At 36.8% G+C, this 12,956-nt stretch overlaps 1 protein-coding gene across 1 annotated transcript in view; it reads left to right on the forward strand.

Annotated features, from left to right (window-relative positions):
- Positions 1-12,956, forward strand: part of MDGA2 (MAM domain containing glycosylphosphatidylinositol anchor 2) — a 739,157-nt gene that overhangs the window by 624,423 nt on the left and 101,778 nt on the right. The gene's annotated exons all lie outside the window — the stretch shown is intronic.

Raw genomic sequence — 12,956 nt, forward strand, 5'->3', positions numbered from 1 at the left:
GAACAGTACATTTCCCTGACTGTGGGTGGTCACTTTCTAACTTTCTCCATAGATGCAGGTGCTTTTAGTAGCCTGGTCTTTAATGTCTGGCTCCCTAAACAAAGAGTGAAAGAAAATAATGAAGGGGTAGAGTGGATGCCTGTTCTTTAATCCCTTGGAATACACTTTGGCTAGCCGACAAGGGGCTTGAAACAACTGGGGGACATGCAGTAACAGTGACCCCCGCTTCAGCATTCCTCTGTGGCCAGTAGCAGCAGCCAGTGGTCAGAGCACAGATCCTCAATATTTGGAGAGCAGGGTCCTTTTTGCTTGCCTTGGCTACCACAGACAGCACGGGCTGCTTTAGAAATGTGTGGGCAGCTGCTTGCCAAGGGGCTGGGAGTGGGGCATGTGTGGCTGCTACTGTCTATGCTAATTGCTGAAATTGGCCAAAATTAACTGTAATTTACTGCCCAAGCCTTCCCCTGGAAGTTGCAAGCCTTCAATCAATGCTAGAATTACAAAAAATAATGTTTACATCAGACAGGTTTTGAAAGGGCAAACGTTGTCTAGGTGAGGAGGGAGCTGCCAGGCGCTTTGGATTCCAGCACGTTCCCAGAATCCTCCATCTACATGGACAATCTTAATCTCCTCTTCTCTTCTGTCTTTATGAGACCCAAGGAACATTTCAGCCTCTCTCTGCTCTGCCTCCTCTCTCAGGCCTAAAGGGGCCGGAGCTCTGCTCCGCTGAGCACTGTCCTTTTCCTGTTTCCTTCCTCTTGTCCCAACTGTGCTCTCATAAAACATTTCCTCTAGCTCCACCTTCTCTAACTTCACTTTCTTTTTTTTTTTTTTTTTGCAGTTTTTGGCCAGGGTCAGGTTCAAACCTGCCACCTCTGGTATATGGGGCTGGTGCCCCACTCCTTTGAGCCACAGGTGCCGCCCCTCTACCTTCACTTTCTTTTCCCCAATGGCTCATCTTGTTGTTCTAAAGAACCCCAAGAGGAATTGCATGTGCTAGAAGCAGCCCAGGTTCACATTTATATAAACAGGAGTCCTATTCCTGTATCTTGAGATTGTCACATTGTGTATCCAAGTCACCACAAAATTTTATAATCCTTATTTTAATTTATCCAAAACGTAACGTTCTGTGTCAGAACCACACCTGTTTAATAGACTTTCTCAATTCATTTTTTAATATCATTGCAAACTGTGCATTCTTTTGTCAAATACTTCTAACAAGAAAATCGTCATCTCCTGAGCATAAAAATGAATACAAAATATATGCTCTTCTTTCAAGTTTTTGAGAATTAATTCTGTGATCACTGGTAAGCTCCTGCAGCTCTTGAATGGATGCTCACCTGCTGTTATGTGCACTCATCTTCTGTTGTATATGAGTGTGAATTTGATGGTGTCCCCAGTTCACTTAGTCTTAAGGCCTATCCTAAGTTAATGTTTAAGAGAATCATTCTGTTTTCATTTCTGTTTAACCAGAACCAATCACAACACTGGAATTTTACATGAATGAATTTCATAAATGAATGAATGAATGAATTTCCCTGAAGGACGGTTACATGACATCATAGTCTATAGGCAGAATTCAAAACTTGTTGTGAAATTTATTCTGTTATATTTCATTTTCTCTGTGTTGTAAATCAAACATGAGCACAAATTATGGATCTTCCTAGTTCATTTTCTGAGATGGTGGTTCTGCTTAATTGGGCTTTGGGGTTCACTCAACTCAGAGTTAATTAAGAGGACAATTTTATTGAAATGATGCTTGCTATTTATAAAGTTTCTGAAATATCCCTTGCCTTGATGAATACAAAAGACAGAAGGGGGTGAGGCTTTGAAGATTGCTTTCCTCCGGCCCTTCTGATCCCTCTGTAAGCGCTGCACCTCAAATCTCGCTCAGTGCCGTGCTGCAAGTCACCTTGCCAGCTTCCATTGGCATCCTAGCTGTGAAACCGGCTTGTTGCATTATGAAGGCACATACTTAAATTCGAAGAGGCTCGAAAGAGAAATCAGACCAGATTGAAGGCTGATTTCATCAATAAGAATATGTTGCATCATTGATCAAACCACCTTCATGGATTTCCCATTACAATCAGACTTGCAATTAGTTTTCTTTAAAATACATCGCTCTCTTGCTGAATAGGTTTAAATTGCCTGCCTTTGCCTGAGGATGGCTTCACACCTCACAGGTTCCCAGTGTTATTCCACCCTTATACTGTTGGCCCTGGAAGACTTATAGTAAACATTTTCTATGACTTATCTATTAGTTTTTGCTTTGTCTTGTTGTATTTTGAACATCTTTAGCTGAAACAAACTTTCATCTTTTAGTACAAGGTGCCTGATTTTGACAGATGTATTTTTAAATGCTTATATTGTGAATTCCCATTTATGTTTTTAGTTCAGAGAAGGCTGAGGCCTGTCATTTGTTCTGTTTCCCATACAGCGCCTCCTGCACTGGCTCTTAGCTTTTACCAATTGTTTGATTCAGGTTTGGAATTCTTTTCCAAAAAGAACTGTTCTGTGTACTCTGTACAAGATACAGGATAGGAAAAAATGTGTAAAAATAGAAATTGATGCTCTATTTTTCTTATTGATAAAGTCTTTCCCCCTGCCCCGTGCCCCCCTCCCCAAATCAGCAGCTGAACATAACAGTGTGACATGATGTTGGTTTACATTTTGGTGCAAATTTCTTTTCTCTTCACAGGCATACAAAGTTTTTGAACCAACTTTAGACTTAAGATCATACAGTAAAAAGCAGAGCTCTAAACGCTTGACCTTAAGAATAATTACTTGGGGCCGGGTGCAGTGGCTTACGCCTGTAATCCCTGCACCCTGGGAGGCCACGGCAGGTCAATTGCCTGAGCTCACAGGTTTGAGACCACCCAGAACAAGAGCAAGACCCCATCTCTAAAAATAGCCAGGCATTGTGGCGGGTGCCTATAGTCCTGGCTACTTGGGAGGCTGAGGAAAGATAATCACTTGTGCCCAACAGTTTGAGGTTGCCATGAGCTATGACACCATGGCACTCTACCATGGGCGACAAAGTAAGACTTTGTCTCAAAAAAAAAAAAAAAGAAGAATTACTTGATAATTACATAGTGAATATACATTTTAGTTTGGCCACTTTTTTATTATTAAACAAATAAAGACCTGGTTAATTGAACATTTCAATTAGGTTCATGTTAAATGTACTCCCCCCCCCCACCAAAAACAAAGAACTAAGGCATAAAATGTCACTCAAGATAAATAGGTATTATATTGCTTTGTAAACAATATACTTTCTACCTTAAGATAATTATTAAATCTCTGTTGCCAGACATTAAACTTTTAGAATATAAAACAGTAAGAACATTTCAAACTAATCATCTGTCATTGAAAGTATAGGCATATATGTAAATAACTTGGAATTAAAATAGCTGTTGTAAACATAAAAATCTTATGATTTCATTGCCTTTCTGGGAAAAGCACAAAGAATCTTTCATTGCACACACTATTTTCATCTAATTAGACTTGTGCCTGCTTTCTGAGAGTGAGGTTACGGTGGATTTTGCTTTTCTGTATTTGCTTTTTAAACTTGACTATTCCCTCTTGGCATGCCTTGATTTATTCACCCTCATTCCTCCCAAGCCCTGGAAGCCTCTGTCCACTTTTCTAGCATCTCCTGCAGTGGTGGCCATGTGCCTGCGTTTCCCTTGGACTCTCTCTCTCAGTGATACGTGCTTTCTGTGTCCTTCCACAGAAGGACACTTATGTGTCATAACTCATGTATTTTTAGTGCTGAATAATATTTTATCCTCTGGGTGTACCACAGTTTACCCATTCACCTTCTGAAGCATATCTTGATTGCTTCCAAGTTTTGGCAATTATGAACGAAGCTGCTGTAAGCATCTCTGTCCAGGTATTTTTGTGGGCATAAATCTATGACTCACTTGGGTAATGGCAAAGGTATGTGGCTACTGGCTCACAGGGTGTGCGCTTTGTAAAACCCGGAGCAGCTGTACTGCAAAGTGGGTGTGTCGTTTTGCCTCCCCCCCACCTCCCCAGCAATGAGTGAGAGTTCCTCTAGTTCCACGTCCTCACCAGTGTCTGCAGCTGTTTAGAGTTTTAGATTTTGGCTGTTCTGACAGATGTACCATGGTGTCTCATTGTTGTTTTAATTTGCATCTTCCTGGTGGCCGATGATCTTTTCATTTGCTTCATTTCCACCTGTTTATCTTCCTTGCTGAGGTGTGTGTGAAGGTCTTTGGCTCATTTTTAAATCGAGTCACTTGTTTTCTGACTGTTGGGTTTATAGTGTTCTTTGTATATTTTGGATAACTGTCATTTGTCAGATATGTTTTCTTCCTGTCTGTGTTTTACTTTTTTTTTTGCAGTTTTTGGCCAGGGCTGGGTTTGAACCCACCACCTCCGGCATATGGGGCCGGAACCTTACTCCTTTAAGCCACAGGTGCCGCCCTATGTTTTACTTTTTCATTTTTCTGAAAGAGATTTTTTAGGACAGAAGATTTTAATTGTAATGAAGTCCAGTTTATAAATTATATCTGTTGCAGACCATGTCTTCGTTTTGCCTTGGTGATGAGACATCACCAAGCCCAAAGTCATCCAGTGTTTCTTCCATGCCGTTTCTAGTTGGATTTTATTTTACTTTATTTTATTTTATTTGGTTTGTTTGTTGGTTTTTGAAATAGAGTCTCACACTGTCACTGAGACTAGAATACAGTGGCATCAGCCTAGCTCACAGTAATTCCTACCTGCTGGGTTCAAGCGATCCTCCTGCCTTAGCCTCCAGAGTAGCTGGGACTACAGGCACCTGCCATGATGCCCAGATCATTAGTATTGTTGTTACTAGAGACAGGGTCTTGTTCAGGCTGGTCTTGAACTCCTCAGCTCAAGCAATCCATCCACCTAGGCCTCCCAGAGAGGTAGAATTATAAGCACGAACATCATGCTTGGCTTTTTTCTTTTTCCAATTCTTTTTTTTATTACATTAATTTATGTATATTTATGGAGTGTGTGTGATGTTTTAATCATTACACATGGTATTACGTCTAATGTATAGGACAAAACATAACATATAGAGAGTTGAGTAATATTTCCAAGCTGTGGCTTCCACTGGGGGTTGTGGACTATACCCCCCATGGATAACAGGGTGGGGGTTACTGTAAGGAGCAGCCAAAACAGGAGAGGCTGGTGGAGCGTGCATGGGGGTGCTGATCTCCCATGCCCTCTTTGGGTATGCAGCCTTCCACCTGTTCATGGTGAGATTTTCATGCAGTAATTGTAGCAGTTTAACTCTTTTTGTTGTACAATGGCATAATTTAATTCACTGACTTAATACTCCAACTTGTAGATTTTCTCCTATAAATATTGGATTTGTTAATGGAAAAGAGCAAAATTTTCCCAACTTCCTTTAATCCAGGAGAAGAGCAGAAGACAGTGTTTTACACAGCCGTCTTTTAACTTGGGAAGAAACAGCTTTAGGAAGAATGACACTGTAATGTATGCATAGTTAGCCGTGCTCCTCTTGTGATTAAATTAGGATCGTTCTGACAAGAAACCCTGGCAACAAGCAGGAATTCTTTTCCTTTCACAGTGACTGAGCATCAATAAAGCATGTAGAATGTCTATGGTCCCAATTACCTCACAAATTTAAAAATATGTTATATTAATTTTCTTTAATATTAGTTCAAAAATCTCATTATGGATGTAAACATCATTTTTTATTTTTAAAATCAAAGATACTCTTGCCTACTAGTGCTCATGGTGATTGTTTTCAAGAAACAAAAGGAAAAATTTAATATATATAAGGTCAAAAATAGCATATGAACCAATCTTTGATAGCCTTATTAAGAAATATACACTACTAACACGTTTTTTCCTATAATCTGAAGTTTTCATGCACTATTTTTTGCAAATAGTAAGTTAGATATCTCTATATGGACTTAAACATTAGAACTACCCCCTATTTGGAAATCTTCCCAGACATTTTGAACCAGTAAGTACAAGAAAATAAAATGCTAAACTCAGAATTGATTTGAAGCACATGTTTTAATGGATTAATGCTAACTGAATTCTTAATTACTTTAAAAGTTCACACCTTTACCTCCAGGAAACTAATACTCTGTTTACATGCACTCAGACATGTTCTGGTATTTCTTAGCTGGGTGACTTTGCTTAATGTCTCTGTTCTTCAGTCTCTTCTATTAAAAAGAAGTTAATTATCATGAAAAGATAATATAGGTGAATATCTTAACAAATAACTCATGCTAAATATTCAATGTCAACAAAAATTATTTTTATCTTCAGAGTCATCACCCTTCAATATATATGTGGTGAGATATTTTGACAATAGACTTCTCAACCAGTTATTTTAATATAAATGAATAAAATCTGTATAATATAATATTATTTTTTAGGAATTATTTTGTTTCCTTAATAAAAATAATAGTCGCCTTTTTAGTTCTCTTAAGCAATTCTACTTATAAGTACTTAATACCTAAGTGGATTTATTTTCTTATGATCTCATTTATTTCATTTTTGTATTAAATATTTCATAATAAAGTAAGCTGAATAACTCTTAAGCCATAAAAATCAGATTCTATGCAAGCAACGAGCTCTGTTTTTTTTAACACCTGAAACTTTCTTTCATCATATTTGAAGTTCTCACCCTGCACATTAATCATTACTGCAAAGGTCTATTTTTATCACTGGACTATGCCAAAGAATGAAATTTTGACCTTATTAATAGCTAGTATGCTTAAAGTGAAGCTTCCATCAGGAGAAATTTTCCATAGGCAGACTTGACTGGACTGTATTAAGTGTGCTCAGTATCACACTTTTTAGCTTCTCTTAGGATGATAATCCACCCTAGAATAGGTAGTTTGGGCAGCTTTTTAAAGGGAAGATTTTACACAGGCTTTAATTTAGGAATGCTTTCCACTGAGACTCTAAACTTCATGAAACAATCCAGTAGGTCATTCAAAAAATTCTCACAGAAAATCATTCATTAGAAAGTAAATATGTGTCCGAAGATATTTTCCTGATAGAAAGACCGGTAGTTACAAATAATTTCAGTTTTATTGGGAAAATGCAAATATAACTTGAGAGAAAAATATGTATTCACTGATTTACGTTTGACGTTGGCATCATTGTTCTTCACTCTAATTCAGTACTTCATTCCAATGAGCATATCTTAGATTTTGTAATCACCCCAAACTTATCTACCTCTGACATATTATATTAATTTCAACAAAATCCTGTTCATTGACAGCAATGTTCTGGCTTCCAGACAACCCATCCTCAATGCATTTGCTTTTCAAGTGTGGAAGCTCCTAACTATTCAATCTGTTGACTGTCTTCCTCCATTAGTTTCCTTCTGAATTTCTTGCTTTCCTGAACCAGCTTGGTCTGTCAGGTAAACTGTGCCTTCTCAGTGTCTTACCCTGGTCCTTTTGTCTTACTATGCCAAATCTCCACTCATAATGTCAAACCGCTGAGTTTTGGAGGATAGGAAACACCTGCTTCAGTAATCTCTCGCTGTGTAACAAACTGCTTCAATACTTCAGAGCTTAAAAGAACCACATTTTATTTCACCCAATTATAGTAATTGTAATTAGTGGATGGGTGGTCTGGTTTGGACGATCCAAGATGGCTGCACAGGGCTGAAACCTTGCTAGGAATATCTGGAAGCCTGAGCTAAACTCTGCCCTCTCCTTCTCCATGTAATCTCAGAGCCTCTTTACATGGTCTCTACAGAAGAATGGCTGGACATATGACATGGGAGTCAAGATTTCCAGAGTGGCTATTTATTTCAAATAATCATTACCGAACTTTAAAACTTGGATGGAGAGTAAAACCGTCAGTCTCTTATGCTCTGGGTGCAGAAATTGGCTCAGAATCATTTTTGCTATATTCTGTTGGTGAAAGTAATCACAGAGCTGATCCAGATTTAATAAAATGGACATACACTCCAGGTCTTGAAGGGACAGGTCTTAAAGACATTGTTCACGTCTTTACTCTTTTAGACCATTCACTCATTTATTCAATCAGTTATGGTATGTCACTAACTATAATGCCATATACTGCAATGGATGCATGGAATGAAGCAAGGATGGGGAGTTTTAGGTTGCTTCAACATGGCACTTACATAAACAAGATATGAGCAAATGGTAATGACAGGCAGGAAACAAATATAATGGTGAGAGAAAATTAACCATGGAAAGACACTTTACTAACTGGTCATTAAGGCTGGGCTTTTTAAAGAGGTAAAATTTAAATGAAGGTAATGAGCCAGCCATTAAAAAGCACAGAAAAGAGCATCCCAGGAGGAAAGAGCAAAGTCAAAGGTATAAAGTCAAGAAAGGGCTTGTTAGGTTGGAAAAGGAAGAAAATGTAGTTCCAGAGCATAGTCATGAGGATGAGAATGGTTGAGCATATGGCCAGTGCTAGAGCTTGGCTCAACTTGTATACAAGCAAGGTTGAGTCAAGAAAGTGTTTTGAGCAAGAAAAAGCGTGAGCTGACTTCTCTTTTAAAAGCACATCTGGCTACTCAGGGAAGAATTAGAGAAGGTCGAAAGAGAAGCTCATTGGCTTGTTAGAAAGATATTACAGAAAATTTGTAGATGTCCATTTGAAAGATAATGGAGTTGGCAGTGGGGATGAAAAGAAATATATAATTAGCTCCTAACATATTTTTAAGTTAGAAGAAATAACTGTCTTTCTGCCTTATAGGCAGTGTTCTTGAAAAGTTGTCATTTCTCATCTCTCTCCTTTATCTATTCATTTTTGTGCCCTAAACCTATAAACTAAGTTCTATGTGCTCCATAGAAAATGCTAACATTATAGCCATAAATAGCATTAAAACTTATCAAAAATAGATATTTTCAGATATTCTCAGTCTTAACTCATTTCTTGACAGCATTTGACTGTTTTGATTACTTTCATATCCTATGAAACATGAAACAACTTCAATTTTTGTAACACAATTCTATGGATCCCCATATCTCTTGGATTAGTTATATTTATTCTCCTTCAGGAGCTTTTATTTTTGTCTAACCCCATAAGTTTTTGTATTCAAGAGCAAGTTGGTTCTTAGTCCATACTCACTCTCAGCTGTCTCCACACAGCCATAAACCTCCAGGCAGGTCTTTTCTTCTGAGTTTTTGGTCCGTTTTTCCACTGGAATATCAGAAACATGCATTTCTCAGCATATAATAACCAAAATATTCTGCAAAACTCTTCTGATGAAAATAACTAAAAATTGTGGGAAATATTTTTAAAATATTATTAAAACCAATAAAATATAAATCTATACTACACCTTGTCAACTTTGATGAAAGCAATAAAATGAGGCCACTTTTGCCCCAAGTGAGTTTTCTGGATGTGGGCAAATTTGAGCTTAAATTTTGTCAATGTCTCTGGGTAAGGAATACAAAACTCCAAACTCAAAATATTTCCTTGGGAAGGGGTTTATTGGTAGGCCCTCCTTCAAAATGTTGGAATTTAAAGAACTATGTCCACGGGTCAGAATAAACTAGAAGTAAACCCAGTATACACATTCCTTCCTACACCCAGAGGAGCGTAAAAACTTATCATTTTGAAGTGACCAGGGTCAGATGATATTGGAATCCATGATTGGAGGTATGGTCATCAACTGGCCCTTATGTGGATTTTTAACTAAAATTCAGGTCACTGGATGGTCCACATAAGCCTCCAGCCAAGCACTTAGATTAATGTAAGTGGTGGTGCATAGTTTCCTGTAGATACAAATTTCCTCTGGAGGAAGAAACTATCATTTTAGGCATTAAAATATCCCGCAAATATTTTTAAGGACAATAAACAGCAAAGACTCAAAATCAATCAAGAACACACAGAAAAAAAGGTACGCTTACAGAAAACCAGCAAGAAAACACCCTCAGAACTTACTCTAGGAATATTCTCTTTAAAAAAATTACTATATTTAAAGAAATAAAAGACAAGCTTCACTACATTTGTGAATAGTTAAAATTAAAAAGGGCATAGCAGCTATAAAAATGAACCACACAAAAAAATTTACATATTAAAACTACACTATTGAAATTTTAGAAAGACAATGAATGTTTAACAGATTAAGCAAAACTGAAGAAATAATTAATGAACTGAATCAGAAGAATGTATTTATAATGCAGTACAAAAAAAAACAACAAAAACTTCCAGAAAGTCTGAAAGACAGGTTGAAAGACATGGAAGACAGAATGAAAAGAATTATCAAGTAGGATGTAAAGAAGGGAACAGACGCATTATTTGTTGAGCCTATAAGAATTCCCCCAAATTTCCCAAGATGAAAGACACCAAATTTAAATCAACAGATATAAGAAGCTCAGAAAATATCAAACCTGTAAGTAAAAAGATACCCATACTTAAAAACACATTGAAGTCATAGAACATTGAAGACAAAGAGATTTTGAAGGTGGGTGGAGGAAAAAAAGGCATTCATGTCAAATGTGAGACTTTGAGCTGACCTTTCTACACCAACAATGGCCATCTGAAGACAGAGGAATTATGTAATGATGCACTTAAAATAAAAAACTACCTCCTATAACCATATGAACAAAAAAGTCTTTTAATAATGAGGATAAAATATATTATATATATATGTAACTTTGATACACTTATTTACTTTCCCACATCACTAATTATGGATTACTATCTCATGATTATGAATGGCTAAGTCTTACACCTCTTCAGGAAAACACAGCGTTACCGAGTGACTATGGTATCCCCTGGAGAATTTTAATCTTTGGTCGTAGGGTTAAGACCTCTTTGTTTGCAGCTCTGTAAGCTAAAATGCATTTTTTAGAAAATTACTGTCAGAGAGTTCACTAAAAATATAGAGAGAGAATTCCAAACGAAGACTTTAAACACAAGGAAAGTGATCACTGGTGGAAAGTTTATAAGGAAAGAAGAAATGAAGTATAAGTAACCTACCATATGCCAATATTTTTTAAAATAGTGCAGGTATAGAATGATAACAATATATAATGTATTTCTTTTAAATACATATTAGGATGAGGATAAAATGAATAAATTTTCCTTGGATGAGTGTTTTGTTCGATAAGGTAAAGGTATCAATAGGTGTTTTTGGATAACTTGAGTGCACATGTTGCAACTTTATGACACTCCAAATAATAGGAACCATGAATAAATACTCAACTAGCAGCAGGAAAATGGTTGGAATAATAATGTAATCCATCAATATGAAAGAACAGAAAACAAACAGAAAGTACAAAATAATAAGGTATAGAAAATTAATTACAAAATGAAATGAAATAGAATTATGAAATAAATAGTTGCAGTAATGTAAATGAATAAAGTACTATGGGCTCCAGATAAAATAAAAAGATTGTCAGACTCTTGAAAAATTAGAACATAAGCACATGCTATTTAAAAGAGATGCTTGTAAAATGAAGGATACTGAAGTGTAAGAATAAAAGTGGAAAAATTCAGCATGCAAATGCTAACTAAATGAAAGCCAGTGTAGCTGTAATAATACTAGACAAAATAGATTTTTTTTTAAATAAGCCATAACTAGCAGTAAAAGATACTAGTTTTTGGTGATGAAAGCTTTAATTCATGAACAACATAAAGCAATTTTAAATTGATATATATTTAATACTAATAACATAGACTCAATTTGCTGAAGCAAAAATGAGGTAGGACTATAAGAAGAGTTGAAAAAAAAAACTAATAGACTTTTAGGAAGGTTTTATAGACTCTCCTACATTAATCCAAGTAGAGTAAGTAGGGAAAAAGATAAACAAAGGAAGAACTACGTGGACAATGAGGACACCTCAACTATCAGAATTGATGTATGTCATGCTCCCAAACTCTTCCTTATTGCAAGCACACCCAGGAGAGAAATCTATCATGTGTTGTCCCATACAGCAAGTGTCAGCTCTTTCAGGGGATTAAAAACACATGGATTATTTTCTCAGACCATAATCCAGTTAAGCAAAAGATCAAAAGCAAAAAGATAATAAAACATAACATGTATGTTTTATAAAGAAGAAACACTTTGCTACCAGGTCTGTGATTCTCGGGTGCACAAAATCAATGTGTCCGTCCTTTTCTGCCCCTTTCCCTAAGGCCCTGCTGACCTCACCTTTGGTCAGGCTTTTGTCAATGATGTCATTTTATTCCACAACTTGTGTCTTTACTCTGTGCTTTATGTGTCTCCTATCTGTTACAAAAATTAATTTGAACATATAAATTCTTTATTTTAAAATTTAAAAAGACCTCCCACCTATTATCAGGATTAAATTCAAGCTCCACAGCATGACAGTTAAGTATCTATGAATGGAGTTTCTGCCTTTCCTTCATCTTCCTTGCTACCCCAAGCTCTCAGGAACTCTTGTTCATCAGTATGCTAACCCAGTATGCTAACTCTGTACACTAACCCCATATGCTAATCCATTACACTAATCCAGTACACTAACCAATATGCTAACTCATCATGCTAACCCAGTACACTAACCCTCATACACTAACCCAGTGTGCTAACCCCATATGCTAATTCCATATGTTAACCCAGTACACTAACCCTGTACACTAACTCAGTACACTAACCCTTCTGTGTTTCTCTGAACACTTTCTCCTCTCCAGCTTCACCTTACCTTTGCATATCCCAGACTCTCCCTGGAATCCTCTCTCTGACTGTGACCCTCTGACGGTTTCCTAGACTACCCAGCTCAAGTGTTACCTTTCTTGAGATGGCTCATCTATTCAGTCCTGGCACGGTCACTCTCTTCTTGTTTATTGCTACCCTGAAATTACTCATCTTACTTGAGTTTTGTAATTTACCTTTTTAATGGCTGCCTTCTGTGTTAGATCCTGAAGAAAATGAATGTAGGTATCATCTTCTTGTACATTTTAAAAATTCTTACCACTTCAAAGAGAGAAGCCCAAACCAAAAAAAAAAAAAAAAA

This window comes from Otolemur garnettii, unplaced genomic scaffold (assembly GCF_000181295.1).
Source record: "Otolemur garnettii isolate 467f Iridium unplaced genomic scaffold, OtoGar3 scaffold00054, whole genome shotgun sequence".
NCBI lineage: Eukaryota > Metazoa > Chordata > Mammalia > Primates > Galagidae > Otolemur > Otolemur garnettii.